Source organism: Microcaecilia unicolor, chromosome 1, assembly GCF_901765095.1.
Source record: "Microcaecilia unicolor chromosome 1, aMicUni1.1, whole genome shotgun sequence".
Taxonomy (NCBI): Eukaryota; Metazoa; Chordata; class Amphibia; order Gymnophiona; family Siphonopidae; genus Microcaecilia; species Microcaecilia unicolor.
Window position 1 is genome coordinate 480,501,502 of NC_044031.1, and position 12,216 is coordinate 480,513,717.

At 45.5% G+C, this 12,216-nt stretch overlaps 1 protein-coding gene across 1 annotated transcript in view; it reads right to left on the bottom strand.

Moving 5' to 3' along the window:
• Positions 1-12,216, bottom strand: part of GAREM1 (GRB2 associated regulator of MAPK1 subtype 1) — a 286,008-nt gene that overhangs the window by 158,729 nt on the left and 115,063 nt on the right. The gene's annotated exons all lie outside the window — the stretch shown is intronic.

The window sequence follows — 12,216 nt, forward strand, 5'->3', positions numbered from 1 at the left end:
ATCTTATTATTACACATATTGGATCATCACACATCAACTGGACCTTCTATATAACTATAACAAGTCAGAAGTGTTCTGGTGTCCCAATATAGTGAAAGATAATCCATATGACATCTGGTGGAAAATCAGCAATGATGGACAATATCTACACTATTTAAGATTAATATGGGACAATAAACATGATATATGATAGGACATGTTAAGATAGTTATATAAGAAGGTCCAGTTGATGTGTGATGATCCAATATGTGTAATAAGATGTTTTAACGATTTATTAGTTAAGTATACTAAATTGATGTGGATGAATGAAAGATTGAGTGTGCAAGTGATCCATTTTATTGGATTTGTGATACATAAATACTAGTAAAAAAGGCCCGTTTCTGACACATATGAAACGGGCGCTAGCAAGGTTTTCCTCATAATGTGTGTGTTTTGGAGAGTGTATGTGAGAGTGACTGTGTGTGATAGAGAGAGTGAAAGTGTGAGAGTGTGTGTGTGTGTGAGAGAGAGAGTGAGTCTGGGTGTGAGCGTGTCTGTGAGAGAGTATGTGTGTGAGAATGAGAGTGTGTGCAATTGCGTATGGGAGACACAGTGTGATAGAGAGAGAGAGAGTGTGTTTCACACAGATACAGTGTGTGCGTGAATGAGAGTGTGTATGAGGCACAGATTGTCTGTGAGACTGAGTGTATGAGACCAAGCGAGTATATAAGTGACTGTGTGACACATAGAGAGTGAATGTGATACAATGTGAGACATAGAGTGTATGAGAGTGAGAGACAGAAACACATTGTCTGTGAGAGAGAGAGTGTGTGTGTGTGTGACAGAGATACCTCCCTCCCTCTCTCTCTATGGTGTCAGGCCCCCCTCTTTCTCTGGTGTCTGAGATTGCTGCCACTGCACCTAAGCAATTGGTGTGCTGGAGGAGAGGAAGAGAGAGAGAGAGTGTGTGTGTGGGGTGGGGGGGATGTGTTGGAGGGGTTCAGCTTGGAAGAAGAGGGGTGTGGGGGATTCTGGATGCGCTGCCAGATGAAAGTAAGTGAGTATGTGTGTGTGTGTGTGGGGGGGGGGGGGGGGGTTCAGGAAGCAATGGCAGATGACAGAGTGAGGGAGTGTGTGTGTGTGTGGGGGGGGGGGGGGGGGCAGGGGGTACAGGAAGCGCTGCCAGATGAGAGAGTGAGTGTGTGTGTATGGGGTTTCATGAAGCGCTCCCATCCTTGAACCCCCTCCCCACCTCAGTCCCCTTCTCTCATTCAAGAACCCCCTCCCCAGTCTCTCCCATCCAAAAACCCCAGTCCCCTCCCCACCCGTCCCCTTCTCCAATCCGAGAACCCCCTCCCCAGTCTCTCCCATCCAAAAACCCCAGTGCCCTTCCCACCCGTCCCCTTCAAGCATCCAAGAACCCCCTCCCCACCTGTCTCCTTCTCCCATTCAAGAACCCCCTCCCCAGTCTCTTGCATCCAAAAACCCCAGTCCCCTCCCCACTCGTCCTCTTCAAGTATCCAAGAACCCCCTCCCCACCTCAGTCCCCTACTCCCATTCAAGAATCCCAGTCCTCTCCCCATCCGTCCCCTTCTCCCATCCGAGAACCCCCTCCCCAGTCTCTCCCATCCAAGAACCCCAGTCCCCTCCCCACCCGTCCCCTTCAACTATCCAAGAACCCCCTCCCCACCCCCTTCTGCTTCTCCCATCCATGAACCCCTCCCACCTCAGTCTCCTTCCCATTTGAGAACCCCCTCCCCCCCCACCCTTCTCCCATCTGAGTCCCTCCCCACCTACCAGCTCCATTCTCCTGCCGCCCAGGCCCACCACCCTCACTGCCTTAAAAAAAACCCCAATTTGAAGCACTGGAGTAACAGGCAGCAGCGCCTCGCGTCTGCCCTTCTACTAAAAATCTCTTCCACGACGTCATTGGGCCTCCCCACATTGAGTCCCACCCGCCCTCGCGGTAATTGGAAGTTACCTGAGAGGAGGGCGGGACTCAATGTGGGAAGGCCCAATGACGTCGTCGAAGAGATTTTTAGTAGAAGGGCAGACGCGAGGCGCTGCTGCCTGTTACTCCAGCGCTTCAAATTGGGTTTTAAAGGCAGGACAGCGCCGGGAGCGGACTCGCAGCACCCCCCACCCGCTGACATCTGGGGCGGAGCGCCCCCACCACGTCGCCGTCGCGCGTTGCTGAACTTGGGAGGGAGGGAGAGTGGTGCTCGGGCGGTCGGGGCGGGGCTACCTGAGGCGCGCGCGGTTGGTAGCCAGCGTTTCCTTGGCAGGGGGAGGAGTAGGGACTCCTCCCCCTTCCTTGATGCGGTCTCTGCTTTAATTTTTCTGTTGGTTTTCCGCCCTCGACGTCATGACGTTTGACGCGAGGGCGGGGCAGCAAGTCGTTCAGTGGCTTCACCACCACGAACTTACGAACCGTTCTGGGAGTCTGAGTGACTTCAGAACGTTGTCCTCAGAACGTTGAGGGTGCCTTTTATTATATTAGATATAAAAAAAATTTTGAGATAATAAAGTTTGTTTTAGATTTAATAAGAAAACGGTTGTCTTCAATATTAAATGCATGTGTAATGCAACCAATTAAAGATTTAAACCTATAAGTTAACATTGTATATATATATATATATATATATATATATATATTTATATATATATATATATATACATACACACACACAACATATATACTTCTAATGATTATCTAGTTGCCATACTGATATTATACTTTAATTTTTAACACAGTTCATATATGGAAAGAGTTATTAGGCTAACTGGTCACATCTCTATGATAGTGCCTGTACTTATGCCAAGACACTTTGGATAATAATTGTCAAAAAAAAACCTTGCACTCATGCAGCCAGGACTATCTGACAGGTTATGCAAGGACCTAGGTATCCATAGCCATGCTAATATTGCTATTTAGATCATTACAGATCCTCATGGTCAAGCTAAGGCTGCCTATTTATTTACCGCTGTTTTGAAAGAATTCACTCAAGGCGGTGTATATATATTAAGAATAAGTCAAACATAAGCAATAGACAATTAAAGCAGTAAAAATATTCAAACAATAATACAAAATATGGCATAGTATACTACTTACAATGTCAACACAATAAGTAATAAAACATTTTAATAGACAGCATAAGGTATAAGCAAAGATGGAACATTGCACTTGATGTCAGGGAAGTGATTAAACAATTATCTCAGCTAGGGTAGGACTGGATAAACATGTCCTGCTGCAGTATGTGAACTAGTAGGCAGTCATCTAGAGCACCGACATTCTGACTCAGACTTCCCCGGTTGACTCTTCCCCTGTTGACCTACAGCCATATTGTATATCACAATCAGAGGCAAGACAGAAGTGGACATTATGTAACTACGAAGGGAGCTAGGGAGAGTGAGAATTAGACTCTACCTAAGATGGGAAGGGTAGGATGGAATGAAGGGGACAGGGAGAGGAGTATCAAGATGAGGACATGAGACAGGACCACAGATGTCAAATTGGATAAGCCGACCAACAGGGAAGGAGCTTGATCTGGTGAAGGCATGACAGGCAGAACTAAAATGAGGGCTGGGAAAGGGACGAGTACATTAGATGAAAATGAAAGACTAGAAAGTGGGTGAAAAATAGAGCAAGGCACAGGAGTCTGGGGAAGGATGGAAAGCCTGGAGAGGAGATACGAGAGAGAAGCCTTGACTGAATGTAAAATAGGGCAAGTTAGTTTTAACAGCTGTTGTTGAATTTCTATACTGGCTGTGCAGTAAATTTTATGTAATTGGTTACTACTGTAACTGGTAGAAAGGTCTGTATCTTTAAGGGAGGGGACACTTCCTAAAGAGCTGGAAAAACCTACAGAACAAGCTTGGAGAACACGTGAGATATTTTCCTTGTATTGTACTGTTTGGGGAACTTGCCACTTACCTGTGACCTAGATTGGCCATTGCTGGAAACAGGATGCTGAGCTTGATGGACCTTCAGTCTGTCCAAGTATGTTGTACTTATACCAACATCTGCAGGGCCTGCATTGCTAGCTGGCCTGCCCTGCAAGAAGATGAAATTAGTTCTTACCTGATAATTTTCTTTCCATTAGTCCCAACAGATCAATTCAGAGACTTGTGGGTTATGTCCCTCTACCAGCAGGTGGCGATAGAGAGAACTTCAGAGGTTTACTATATGTGGTCATGGGCAGTCATCTTAACTTCAGTATTGTCGATACCGAAGCAGTGGAAGACGAAAGAGGAAGTCCTCTCCTGCCTGCATAAAGCCCGCATAAGCTCCTCAACCGCTCCTGCGGGAGGGTAACAGAAGGTTTCCTTTATGTTTTGGTTTATTTTGCCTTTTTTTTTTTGTAGCCAAAAATCAAATGAAGAAATCTGATGAAACTGAGGCAACTAGAAGAAAACACTCAACCCAGAACAACAAAGGGCGGGCCTCTGGATTGATCTGTTGGGACTAATGGAAAGAAAATTATCAGGTAATAACTAATTTTACCTTCCATAGAGTCCCACAGATCAATCCAGAGGCTTGTGGGATGTACCAAAGCAGTCCTCAAGTGGGGAGGAGTACTACAACCTCAGCAGACTGGAACAATGATCCACAGGCTGCGGTTACATGTGCTGCCACGTCAAATCTGGAATGCCCAGGGCTGCCATGCCAAGCCTGCAAAGCCTGGCAAGGGAAGGACAGCAGATCAAGTGGGTGATCTGCAAAAAGCCATCCACGGCAGGACAGAGGACCAAATGGCCAAATTACAAAGGGCAGCCACAGAAGCCAGACGGGACACGGAAAGAAAGTCAACTGCACTCTGGAAGAAAGTGCTGCCACCCCCAACGGGAGAGACTGTCCCATACAGAGGCCAGATGAAATTGCCTCTCTCAGCCAACAGCCACTGTGGCTCTTGAAACCAGATCCCCTTTCTTGTGACCAGCCAGAGGACAACAACAGGGTATGCCGGGAGACATTTCTGCTCAGCAGGTCAGGAATCTGATGATCCTACCACAGTGTGGGTGTTTTGTAAGGAGTCGCCACCTTCCTATATACCTAGGGCTCTCCAGGTTCTGAATATGTCTGCTTCTGATCCTGCCACAGCTACATCTGCTAATCTTAAAATGGTGAGCACTAGAAGACCGCTACAGTCTTTAGCAGTGCATACGGCTATGTAGGAAGTCACTTCTGCTCAGTGGGTCATCCCAGGAACTGCCCCACTATGTAGAGGCGTAGCTAGGTGGGGTACAAGGGGAGCAGTTGCTCCCCTAAAAGGAGTTTGAATAAAATGGCACTTATGCGGAACAGCTCTTCAGCATCACACTGACACCTATTCTACAAAAGGTCTGCTCCTCCTGACACCAAAAACACTATGCCCACATTTGCCAATCTAAAAATGGCGAGCCTTTCTATGGTACCTTCCTATGGTCCTGAGCAATGCATGAAGCAAAGAGTTGACCAACGGAACTCGCTGGTCACTTCCAAATAGTATAGGGAAGAGAAAAAGGTGGAATGGGATGGAAGGCAGAAACCACCGTATGCAGAAAAAACAGGACTGTGCGCCCGTCACCAGTAGAAATCCAGGGGATCTCAAACAGATGAAGTCGGGAGTTCTGAGAACCTGCCTGGACTGGATTGCTAAAGAAAACTAGGCTGCCCATGACAATAGCCCTGGTGTCGTAAAGATAAGGGCGAGCCTAACCCGACCGAAAAGAACTTGTAGACATGTCCTCAGGAAGACACCGAGTCTATAAGTCACCCAGGTCTTCCACCAACTTCATGATAGCTGCTTTGAAAAGTGAGCTGAACCAGCCATCGTTAGAAGCTGCATTCACCACCCAGCAGCGCAACCACATCAAATGACAGGCTGTGACCGCCAAAAACATCTATTTGACGCCCGAAATAAATCATAGAAGAAAACTGGCAATTAAGCTGGCCTTGACTCTACATGTGGCAAGGGAAAAGGCGGTCAAACATCTGCCTTCTGGAAGGGATCCGAAATCCGTTGCCGCCAGCTACAGCACACCCTAGCACCCTACAAGCTGCATAGCCACCTCCAGGGAGAGAGAACTGAAATATCAGCAGAAATCACCCATTGAGACTAAGTTGGCTTGAAGGGAACCATAGAGATGGGGACCAGAGCAGAGAAGGAACCCTTGAAGTGGTCTGATACGGACTCAGGCCCATGGGGGAATGTCCAAGAAACAGAACCTTGTGCCCACAACTTGATCCTATTCCCATATCCTGGACCTGGTAGGAAAAGTAAAATCTGACTTGGGTTGGCATCTGTTGCTGAGGAGCAAAAGAAAGAAAGGACTTCCCAAGCCTATATGGAACAGCACTCCCTGAAAAGCCAAGACTTGTGAGGGAAACAACTGACTCTTGGTGACACTGATTACCAATCCTAAGGACTGAAGACAAGTAGGTATCTTACATAAGTACATAAGTAATGCCACACTGGGAAAGACCAAGGGTCCATCGAGCCCAGCATCCTGTCCACGACAGCGGCCAATCCAGGCCAAGGGCACCTGGCAAGCTTGCCAAACGTACAAACATTCTATACATGTTATTCCTGGAATTGTGGATTTTTCCCAAGTCCATTTAGTAGCGGTTTATGGACTTGTCCTTTAGGAAACCGTCTAACCCCTTTTTAAACTCTGCCAAGCTAACCGCCTTCACCACGTTCTCCAGCAACGAATTCCAGAGTTTAATTATGCGTTGGGTGAAGAAAAATTTTCTCCAATTTGTTTTACATTTACTACACTGTAGTTTCATCGCATGCCCCCTAGTCCTAGTATTTTTGGAAAGCGTGAACAGATGCTTCACATCCACCTGTTCCACTCCACTCGTTATTTTATATACCTCTATCATGTCGCCCCTCAGCCGTCTCTTCTCCAAGCTGAAAAGCCCTAGCCTCCTTAGTCTTTCTTCATAGGGAAGTCGTCCCATCCCCGCTATCATTTTAGTCGCCCTTCGCTGCACCTTTTCCAATTCCACTATATCTTTCTTGAGATGCGGCGACCAGAATTGAACACAATACTCAAGGTGTGGTCGCACCATGGAGCGATATAACGGCATTATAACATCCTCACACCTGTTTTCCATACCTTTCCTTCCATATCTTACCTTCATCCCTCTTGATAAAGAGCGCCACAAATCAGCCAGTCATGAGGTATGGATGAACCTGCAATCCATCCTCACGAAGGAAAGATGCCACTACCACCCAAGACCTTGCAAAAATGTCCTCGGCAACATGGAAAGGCTGAATGACATGGTCATAAATTGCTAAGATCCCTCTGCAGCAAGGAGCACTGGGAATATTAAAGTATGAAAATAACGTTTCCTTGATTACACACTGCAAGGTTCCCATTGTGAAAAGTTGAACTGTAAACACCCTAGACTCTTATGATGTCCAAACTCAGATGGAAGGAAGCTCCCTGGTTGGAACTACAAAATAAAGGGAACAACTTCCCATTCCCCAATTGCAACTGGGGACAGACTCAACTGTGCCTAAAGGAAGAAACGTTGACAAGGTGGCAAGAACTGCCTGACAGTGTTTGAGCTTACATGTAGACTACAAGAAAAATCTGTAGTGAAGTCCAGGTTGTAACTGTGTGATAGAAAAACTAAGACACATTTGAGCTGAGGTAACCTTGGTTCACTCCTCCTGAAACCAGTACAGGAGTCCTGCCTGAGGAGTGAACTGAGACTCCATCATTGGAAGATGCAGCAGGCATAGGTTGACCTGGAGTTGAAACAGAGCTCATTCTACCAGCAGCAAGGCTTATCGAAGTGGAAACCCTGAAAGTGGTTTTCCTGGCCCCACAAAACCAAGCAGATTAAAAATCATCCTTAAACTCGTCCCCTGGCAATCTCCGAGACTTGGAAGTCCCTCAGGTCTTTACCAAACTGCCCTAGATCTTCTCCAGTCCCAAGATTACTTCCAAAAGGCAGGTTGCCAAATGTGACTTGGAAGCCACATCAGTGGTCTGATGCCTAAGCCAATGCTAACTTCTTGCAGATAGGGACAAGAATTGGCTGGTGTGACTGTGCACTATAAATGCTGCGCATTGGAGCTAACAAGTGCGGATAAGAACCAGAGACAGATGGCGTAGCAGAATATGACTGTTGCACCATTGCACACTACAGATAGTAAGCTGTAGTGGGTTATGAAGCAGCACCCCTAGCGCTCTGTGCTTACTCTCAGCTGATTGCAGCAACTATTAAGCTACCTCTACACTGAAGTAGCTCCTGGACCACTCCTCATGAAATGTAGGTACCCCATACCATGAAAAGATGCCAAAAATACCATAGAAGCAATTAAGAGGTACCGGGTACGCTGCAGAAACCGGGGTAGCTGAGGCTAGTATGCAAAGGTGTGGCCAGTATCAGTGTGCAAAGAGAGAAAGAAAGGAAATCTTTAGTACTGTAGAGTTCTGATAACTGTTCCAGTCATGTAAGAACTACTTAGCCAGGCAAGAAATTAGAGAGAATGAAATAAAATATGCCCCACTGGAAACCTAGCTGAGCCCATAGTTTCTAATAGGATGGATAAAACCAGCCTTGAACCTGTAACCTTCAGGCTGAAAGGCCAGCCACCCTCCTGAATAAAACTAGTTTGATGTAAACAGTACACAAAGAGCAAATGTCACCAGGGCAGCACAGAGGGTGCAGGATTACCATGGAAACCGAGAGAAACCTGAGAGGCCTGCACTAGCCTCAAAATGTAACATTTCTCACAGAAACATGGAGTCAACAGCCCTAAGCCTAACTAAACAAACTGTACTGCCATGCTCTGAGAAAGGGGAAAAGGGAGAGTGGAAAACGTAGAGTTATCCCTAATCCAGATCCCTTTCTCCCTTCCATTAATCATGTGCACACGCCCTGAACCTCCTCAAGGAGGGTCCAGAAATATTCTTAGTGTAAATCACCTAGTGAAGCACAGGAATCTCTACCAGAAGACTTTCAGATAGTCAGTACTTTCCAAGCTTCAGCTTAAGGCTCTCGCTGCCACACAACAGCTGCAGTGGTCTAATGGGTCTTGACCTCTTCTCTGGAAAGCTGCGGGAGACTGAAAGCTGTGAGAGACCCGAGGACTCCCACAGGAGTCTGCAAACCTCCCCAGGCCTCCTTTCTTAGAAGCCCTTAAATATCAAATATGAAGAAACTGGGAGTGATCCACCCCAGTTCCCCAGTCACATTTCTGAAAAGCCTACATATAAAACTACCTGAATCGCAAGCAAATCAGGCCCCAGGGGAGTGCCGGCGCTTCAGCATTGCCATATGGCGCGGCAAGAAAGATGGTGCCCTCAAGTGTGCATGCACACCCAAGAAAACGGAGTTGGGCTGTACAGTGGATCTCCAGCACGGGAAACTGCAGCAGCCCAGTGGCTCCCACACTGGCAGCTGCTTCTGCTCTGACCCACTGGCGCAGATAGGATAATGACTACTCACCCCCTTGGGAATCGCCGTCGCATGCCAAGTTGGTCCTCACACCATTCAGCCGGTACTGCAAGCCAGCATAAGCTTGCCACACTGGACAAATCAGACTGAGGAGATTTTTTCTTTTTAAACGGTGCTCAAACGGCATTTTTTTTTTTTTTTAAGGCAGGAGAGGATGCCGGAACAAAAGAAACCTCAGACTCCTATTAAAGTCAGAAGAGTGAGAACCACAAACCCCAGTTTTGTACAGCGCTGCGTAACCCTAGTAGCGCTCTAGAAATGTTAAGTAGTAGTAGTGAGGCAGAGAGGAGGGGTTGATGGGGGAGGAAGGGAGAGACCTGGCACCACCAGGTGTGCACCCAAGTTCCAGGACCGGGACACCTCAGACCCCAGAAGTTCAACTAGGCCCAGGGGACCAGGCCAGGAGCCAATCAATCCAGAGCTGCACAGATATGACTATCCACCTGCTAGATAGAGAGAATACTGAAATTAAGGTGACTGCATATGACCACATATAGTAAACCTCTGAAGTTCTCTCTATCTCCACCTGCTGGTAGAGGGACATAACCCACAAGTCTCTGGATTGATCTGTGGGATGCTATGGAATCTCTTCAGTTTTGTTACATCAGAGACTATTCCCTATTCCTACCTGCTGTAGACAGAGCAATACTGATCAGTTCCCCTGCTGTACCTGCACTTGTAAAGATGATGAACAAATCTGCTCTGTCTCTACGTGCAGGGAGGAGAGAAAATCCTATTGGCCCAGAATCACTTTCTTTTCCCTCTCAGGCTTACATCTAGTGAACAGAAGATATAAGGCAAGCTGTGCTTCTTATCTACTGCCATCTCCTCCTCTGACAATCTACCTCTGAGGTTAGAATTTCATGGGCTCTACAGTCTTAGGAGACCTGCTGGCCCAGCAAATTTTCAATTTCAGAGGAAAGCTGGCAAAGAAGATGACAGCAGTGGCATGTAAGACATGCTGCTTGCTGACTCATCCTGCTGGCAAGCGGTGATCCTGCAGGAGACAGGGAACAGAGAAATGAAGACTTTGCTGCTGGTAGTAGTGGTAGTGGCAGCCTTGTTTGACACAATATCCGCTTTGTGAATCCATATTGTCTAGGATCCTGTAACATATCAATAAGATTCTTTTTTTTTTTTTTTTAATTATTTTAAAGATTTAAAGAAGAGCAAGAGTTGGTAAATTAATTGCAAACAAGAAACAAAAACTAAAAGATAAACTTATTGGGATAAACCACTTTCAGAGATCACAGCTGCATTTCTGTTTCAATTTGTGTATCATCTCTAATGCAACCTTAAATAAATACCACTGTACCAATCATAACCACATCCCTTTAACAAACTTGCAGCATTCAGAATGTGCAAAATTGGAACTAGTAAATCTTTGTACTAGCTAAAATTCATGACATCTCTTCATTACCAGTAAGTATTTCTAAGTGGCACAGGGAAACCACTTAATGCTTGTGCAGACAGACTAATAATGCCTTATTCTCATATCTAACAAACTCAGAAGTTAATTTAGAAAATGAACCCTAAAAAGAGAAATTTAGTCACATTTGTCAGCAATTAGAAAATACAAAATTGATTTCTCAGTGCTGCACTGTAGAACTATTCAGGAAATTGATAAGTTGCTGAAAGTTGCATTTAAAAGGCCACAGACTATCACTTCAACAGTAGCTCAGTCAACCAAGAAGAATGAAAACCCTCCTCCCTTACTATCCTGAATTGGATGGTAAGAATACTCCATTCCAACAACCATTCATAATTTAGGTGTCTAGATTAATTCTACCTTGGATGGAGAGGCCCATGTTAATCACATAGTGACAGTTGTATTAGAAAATTAAGATTTATTTATTCGTAACATTTGTATCCCACATTTTCCTTCCACCAAATATGTGCTTAATTTTTCTCAAGATGACTACAATCATTACAGAATACTGCTGCCACAATCGTTTTTAATAACTCAAAATCCAGAGTTACTCCACTTTTAGAGGCATTCCACTGGCAGCCTGTGACAGCTCAGATTGGATTTAACATTTTCTCGCTTACTTACTAAAGCCTGTATGGTAATTGTCCTAGATATTTGACTAAAAGTCAAACACCTGACCAGTGGGAAACCGTGTGCCATGATTGAGGCACACACTTTGTTGGTGGGTATGTGCATGGACAGAAGTTTGGTGGGGGAGTAGCTTAATGGTTAGTGAAGCGTGCTTTGATCCTGACAACCCGGGTTCGATTCCCACTGCAGCTCCTTGTGACCTTGGGCAAGTCACTTAACCCTCCATTGTCCTAGTACAAAAAACTTAGATTGTGAGCCCCGTAGGGACAGAGAAAGCACCTGTATATAATGTGTACAACGCTGCGTACGTCTAGTAGCGCTATAGAAATTAGTAGTTGTAGTAGTGGAGCTTAGGCAGAGCACATAGAATTCTATAATTTATATGCATACTGCCTAGATATGATCCCTCTTTAAAACACATCGTTCATATTAACAAGTTTGAAACACCAGTCAAGCAATTAATATCTCCTCAAAAACATCTTTTTAATTCAGTTGCTTCAAGCTTGTGGAATGGGCTCCCTATGGAAAATTTATTGGAACTATCTTATTCCAATTGAATTTCCATAGGTAGCCCATTCCACAAGCTTGGTTTTTAATAGCTTACAGAACTTCCGTAACAAGATAGTTAAGAAAGTTCCGTAAACTATTAAAAATCCAGCTTTAAATACTCTAGAATGAAGACCCACAAAACGTTTACGCCTATGATAATTTTCCCTAG